This window comes from Triticum urartu, chromosome 7A (assembly GCF_056163025.1).
Source record: "Triticum urartu cultivar PI428250 chromosome 7A, HENAU_Tu73, whole genome shotgun sequence".
Lineage (NCBI taxonomy): Eukaryota > Viridiplantae > Streptophyta > Magnoliopsida > Poales > Poaceae > Triticum > Triticum urartu.
Window position 1 is genome coordinate 604911303 of NC_141879.1, and position 6786 is coordinate 604918088.

Here is a 6786-nt window from a genome sequence, read left to right on the forward strand (position 1 = left end):
GCCAACTTAGGTAAAATGAAGCTAACCTATGTCATTTTGGAAAAGAAGAAGAATAAGAAAAAGACTATAAGCTTATTATGTAAACTTGATCATTTTGTGCTAACATAAGTTATTTTGGAGCTAACCTATAGGAAACTAAGCATATAAGCTCTAAGTTAGCATATTAGAGCCAACTTAGGTAAAATGAAGCTAACCTATAGGAAACTAAGCATATTAGAGATAACATAGGTAACTAAGTATATATATATATATATAATTTTGGAGATCTGACATACCTGACAAAGTTCAGTTCTCATGCATTGTTCTTCTCCTTCTCCTTCCTCAGCCTGATGCGCCAAGAGCGGCGAGGCGGTGGAGGCGGTGGAGGCAGTGGGATGTAATCTTCTACATCAATTGGCGTGGTCATGTCGCCCAGCTATGGGATCGCCGGCGCCACCACCGGTGCGTGGTCATTGTCAGGCACCACCACCATCGCGAGGCCACCTTCAAGCATGACCATCGCTAGGTCATCCTTAGCCACCTCCATCTCTTGCCCATGGTCAGCCACCACCATCTCTTGCCCTTGGTCAGCCACCACCATCTCTTGCCCTTGGTCAGCCACCACCAGCGCTAGGTCATCCTCAGCCTGATGCCCATCGTCATCCTGCAGCTCCTCATCCCCACTCTGCTCCTCTTCTCCTGCACTCCAGTCCGGATCATCCTTCTTGTTGTCTATGTTGCTGCCAGAATCGTTGCTGCTTTCCCTACAGCCAGAATCGCTGCTGCTTTCCCTACAGCCAGAATCGCTGCTGCTTTCGCTACAGCCATGGTCGCTGCTGCTGCTCCCATTACCTGTCCAAATGCAACAATGACCGTTAACAATCGATGTGAGACAAATCCAAATGTAGAGGAATAAGAAGAGGCAGAATGTACCGGCATCATAATCTTCGGCGTAGCGCATGCGACACATAGTCGCGTTGAACACCTTCACGATGAGCATGGTGGCGTCGTGGTCGTACCTGAAGAGAAGGAAGTACCCCAGCCGCAGGTCGTAGGCACGGTAGAACTTCTCCCACCCACGAGACAAGTACATGTGGCCCTCCTTGATCACCAACTCCACATCCCACAGCCTGCGAAACCCGCTGCCGGCCTGTCGCACCTTCACATTATTTGGCGGATCTTCACCCATCAGCATGTTCTTAAAACTGTCAGGCAGCCTCTGCAGTTTGGGACAATGAGTGATGTAGGCAAACAACAGATATCATAATGAGATGGGTGAAGGGGAGATCTCTCGTTTTATATACCTGCATCATGGATGATACTGAAGTCCCAAGTATGATAGTGAAGAACTCGGAAGCATCCAACTCATACTGCGGTGTCGCAGAGCGGCGGTGGCTGCTTCCCGCCATCTCTGATAAGCAGCAGAAGAGATATTTTTATGATACAAGAAGAAAGCAGCCACAACTATAGTAAAAACAAGCAACTACACACACAGGAGTTGTAAAATATCCCTGCTATTCTTTTTTACATAAACATGTAATTAGTCAAGACAACTTCTCTCATATTTTTAAACTTCCATTTATTTTAATCTACGGTAGAGACATGACATCATCACCCTCTAATAGGCTACATTTACTTTGGCATGTGAAATGCAGTTACAATACTCTAGCATCTACCACAGTTGACTGCCTAGAGCATAGCGAAGAGAATTCATTGGGGCATGAGAACTAATAACTCGCAGCGTCGAGGGAAGCAAATCGTTGACAGGGCATAACAGGGCATCTGCATTGGCATGAACAGAAGAAGCACATTATTCACCAAAAAAGTCGAGGGCAAACGTTGTTGACAGCAGTAACCACCAAAGCAGCTGATTTCTTCAACATGGCAACATATATATATATATTCCCCAATGTAAATGGCATGGAAATTATGCATGCACTTGAGCTCATCATACCAGTCATACTGCAATAACGAATAGTACAACATTCCTGCACTATGTAGCTAAGCAGTTGTGCATTGATCTCAAACAGAACAAACGAGGCGATTCCATCAACCAACAAACACCGGGCATTTCATTTTCTTTTTAGTAGGTGATCTCAAACAATCAGGCAAGGAGCAGACCACTTCTGATGATCACTGAGCCAAGCAAAACAAACACTGGGGCAAAGAAAAACAAGAGCTTTGATCTTCCTAAAGAAGACGGGGCAAACAAACACTGTTATGAACCTAAGACCAACATTCACCTTGGTTCGACCTTATTTTGGAAAAACTCTGGTCTGGTCTGGTCTCTGATCCAGAGATGAGAAATGTCATGTTTTGGAGGAAACTGTGTTCTTTTTAGGCTAGCAGTTTTTCAATCCCTTGTTACTTGCTCTCTACTATGAAACTCCCTGGCTGGAAAAATCATGCAACAGATGCCTCATTTTTGTGTTTTTTGGGCATGGTTTGTAAGATGAAGGAGTCTGGTGGCCTAGTCACTCCAAAACTTAAGTAGGATATTAATCTACAGACAAAAAAGACACTACTTTGCTGGAGTTGACAAAATTTGGGTTGAATTGGTTGATCAAAATTTACTTGTGTTAAAAAAATCACCATTTGGGATGTAGGCTACTCTACGAATCCAATGATTTTCAGAAAGAGTAGCAACACTGGAAAGATGATTACATGTTCAAATCAACAGAAGAAGAAGAAAGAAAGGAGGAAAAAGAAAGAAGCGGCGGCAGAGTAGTAGAGTACCTAGGCATTCCAAATCTTAAGGAGGATATTAATCTTAGCCTGATGCTTTCCAAGAACAAAAAAATGATGCTTTGCTGGAGGTGACAAAATTGGGTTAAATTGATGGACCGCAATTTAAGTAAAAAATCACCATTTGGTATGGATGTGTTTACTCTAAGAACTGTAATTGATTATGACCAAAACAACAAGAAGAAGAAAATTATATTCTTTGAAACATAAAAATGAAAATAAAAGATGTTTTGGTGCACGTGAACTAGACAGTGCTGCTTTTGGTAATGAACACCCTGACATTTCCCTGCCTGGCAATATTGATGTTTCTGTTATGGATGAATCCCAGCCAACTGCCTGATGGTAACTGGATAAGTATAATTACAAACAGAAAGGCTTGTGACTTGCTACATAGAAATCAAATCCCTCCAGTGTAGTTGGAGTGTTAAGAGGATTTGGAAAAACAGATTCTGATGGTGGAACCTTGGTTGGGGTTGAACAAGGAAAAGTTTGAACCCTTACCGGTTTCTCAACATAAATTATACAGTGGTTAAAAGGGAAAATGGGTGAGTTTGTTTGGTTATGACCCTAAGAAAGACCAACATCCATCTTTGTTCAACCTTTTAGAAACAAACTCTATCTGCTCTCTGATCCAGAGAAGAGTTCTTCTGCAGGCTATCTTTTGGAGTAAAAATGGTGAATTCTGTATTGTCACAGTGGTTAAAAGGGAACCTTTCTCTGAGGAAAAGATGAGAAATATGAGTTCTTTTTCAGGCTAGCAGTTTTTCAATCCCTTGTTCCTTGCTGTCTGTTATGAAACTCGCTGCTAGGGAAATTCATGCCACAGGGAGTTTACAGTGGTTAAAACTGCAGTGTCTGAGGGAATACAGTGGTTAAAAGTGATGTTTGTCATATTTATTTTGGGGGGGATGTGGATGGTAAACCAAAAACATCACTTGACAAATTGGGGCATGGTTTGTAAGAGCAAGGATTCTGGTGGCCTAGGCATTCCAAATCTTAAGTACGAGTAGGCTATTAATCTTATCTTGATTCGGGTTAAATTTGCTGGAGGTGACAAAATTCGGGTTAAAAAAATAATTCACCATTTGGTATGGACATATACTGTATGAATCCAGTAACTGAATGATTACATGTTCAAATCAACAGAAGAAGAAGAAAGAAATGGGGGAAAAGAAAGAAGAGGCAGACCTGACTGGATCTGGCGAGGGGGCGCCGAAGTTGATGCGGGCGGCGAGGGCGAGGAAGGCGCGGGCCTCTGTGTCGGTGCGGTACAGCGACCCGTTGAGCGGCCAGAGCTCGAGGGTTGATATGAAGGGCCGGCCGATGGTGGTGTTGGAGAGGCAGACATGAGACACGGCGCGGGGGAGCTACAGTGGTGGGGGCGCGGGGGCGTGGGGGCGGTGGCGCGGGGGAGCTGCAGTGGTGGGGGGCGCGGGGGCGTGGGGGCGGCGGCGCGGGGGAGCTGCAGTGGTGGGGGGCATGGGGGCGCGGGGGTCGGGGCGGCGGCAGGGGACGGAGGGGACGGAGGGGCGCGGGGGCGGGGATCGGGGCGGCGGCGACAGGGGACGAAGGGGGCGGAGGGGGCATGCAGGCGCGGCGGCGGCGTACGGTTGGGGCGCAGGGGGCGTACGGTTAGGTCGAGTGGGGAGGAAGGGAGGGAGGGGAATAGGTGGAGTGGGGGGGAAGCTTACTAATGGCGCACCCAGCAGCGGTGCGCCATTAGAATGTTTTTTTGCCAAAAAGTTAAAAAAAAATTACTGGCGCACTCTGTCGCCGGTGCGCCATTAGTAGTTCTAACTACAAATGGCGCACTTTGCCAGGATGCGCCATTAGTATGTTTGAAAAAATGAAAAAAAAAATTGTTTTACTAGTGGCGCACCTTTTTCCTGGTGCGCCATTAGTGTCTTCCACACTAATGGCGTATCTCTACCTGGTGCGCCATTAGAATATAGTAGTGGCGCACCACTTCTCTGGTGCGCCATTAGTGTCAATCCTATCTTTAGCCCTTTTCCTAGTAGTGTTAGCTTCACTGCATATCTCACAGACCGAACACAGGTCATCACCCAATTTTTCCACTTCTGATAGAACCCGAATCTGGTAAGAACTCCTTCAAGGGAACTCCAGTCCACATGATCATATGCTTTGGTCAGATAAAGTTTATAGTTTCTTTGGAAGAAATCTCACCAAATAGATTTGGGCAGTGGATGACTAATGCAGAGTTGATTCCTACTCTTTCAGGAGGAAATGTTCAGGCAGAAGCAAATTCATTCTCATCTTTCATCAATCCTCAGCTAGCAAGGTTGCAGAAGCAGTTCATAGAGGATCCCAAAGGAAAAGGAAAGATGTCAGAAGAGGATTCTGCTGAAAAAGGAAATCAAAAGGTATTATCTTTAAGGAAAATTAATGAACAAAATAAAATAATGGAAGGAGAGTTCATTCACAGTCAGCGGCAGAGTCAAAGTGGTGATTTAATGGATACAACGGTGTTACCAGATGCAGGTAATTAGGAGACAGATGTTGGGCAAAGCAATTACGTACAAGGAGGGCAAGTTGAATCTCTTCAGCATTTAGTGTAGCAAAGTGGTGCTCTTGCTGACCCGGAGCAGATAGGGGGTGCAAAACAGTCGGGCCCATTATCTCAGCAGTTGCCAGGCTCTCGGTGCACGTCTGCTGAAGAGATGCATATTCAGGGACAGAGATATGAGCCAGATTTGGACCAGCAGACTGCCCAAAATAATCCTCTTCGCCTCGCAGATATTCCTAGTCGGTGCGTTGTCCCTTCATCTCACTTTGTGCAGACTTCCCCTACCTCTGCTATTCAAATGCATTTGGAGGACAAAGTTTCTGGTGCAAATGTCACTATTTGTCCTTCCCCTTCCCCGGGCACAGCGCTTTTCCCTTCTCCTACCCGCCATCCCATTCCCTCGCCTACTCGATCCAGTCCCAAACGTACATCCGCCTCACTTTTTGGTATCCCCTCTCCTCCGGCGAAGAAGGCTGCCAGTCAATCAAGCTTACTCGGTGCTCCGCCAGACACGCAAGTTTTCATTGGACAATCCAGCTGGTGGTGTGGGAGCCGCCCCTGTTCTTAGTGACGGTGTTGCCAGCACTATGGTAAAGAGTTCAGTCAGAGGAGTTTTTTTGGGGGGCACTGAGTTTCCTGGATCCACAACATCTCAACGGAGCTACCATCGATCTAGGAATAACAGATGGGACATTCCTCCGAACGGCGAATCTGGAAGTGTGCGTCCTAATTTCCATGGGTTTCTTCGCAATCGTGCTCGTTCTTCCACTTGGAAGCGCGACAGTGGATCGGCTCAACTGGACAGTAGCAATAATGTGTGCACAAGCCGATGCAAAAATTTGGGGAGCATGTCTTTTGAAGATAGCACTGAACATTTATCAGTTATGGCATTTCGTCAGCACGAAGGAGGAAGCTATGATCCCTCGACCCTGAGCACACCTTCGCCGTCTGTCAGTGAGGGTACAGTTGGATCCCGTCAGGGGGCTTTCTCTCCTCCTGGCATTGATCGCCTCCATCACAAGGGTCTACATGTTCATGGTAGCATTTGTAGCCCTACAGCTCAAGTCACAATGGAAAATCAAGATGACTCTAGTACACTGGATATCAACAAGAATCAGTCTGGACATAACATGGAGTTGGATGATGATGCAGATAGGAACTTAGCGCAATCCTTTTCTCGGGCAGCGGCGCATGGCCCTAACGCGCCTCGGGCGCCATGAAAGCCATAGCTTGGAATTGCCGAGGTATGGGCCGGGGCCTCGGTAGCGATCGAATGTTGTTCCTAGCAAATCTGATCCGTTCTACGAAAGCTCAGGTAATATTTGTTTCAGAAATCAAATCTTTGAAGGTTCATTCGGTTGATCTTGTTAATAGGTTTGATGTGGCTAATAGTTTTGTTGTTCCTTCTAGAGGTGCTTCGGGAGGGCTCTGGCTTATGTGGAATGATGATCTTAAAATCTCTGTTCATAGTTCCTCCTTTCACTTTATCCTAGCCAATGTAGTTCATATAGCCTCGGGGGTTCACTTTTGTTTGATAT

The 6786-nt window shown here is 46.1% G+C and overlaps 1 pseudogene; it reads left to right on the forward strand.

Annotated features, from left to right (window-relative positions):
- Nucleotides 1–4853: 4853 nt before the first annotated feature.
- LOC147960639 (uncharacterized) lies at nucleotides 4854–6468 on the forward strand (annotated as a pseudogene).
- Nucleotides 6469–6786: the final 318 nt, after the last annotated feature.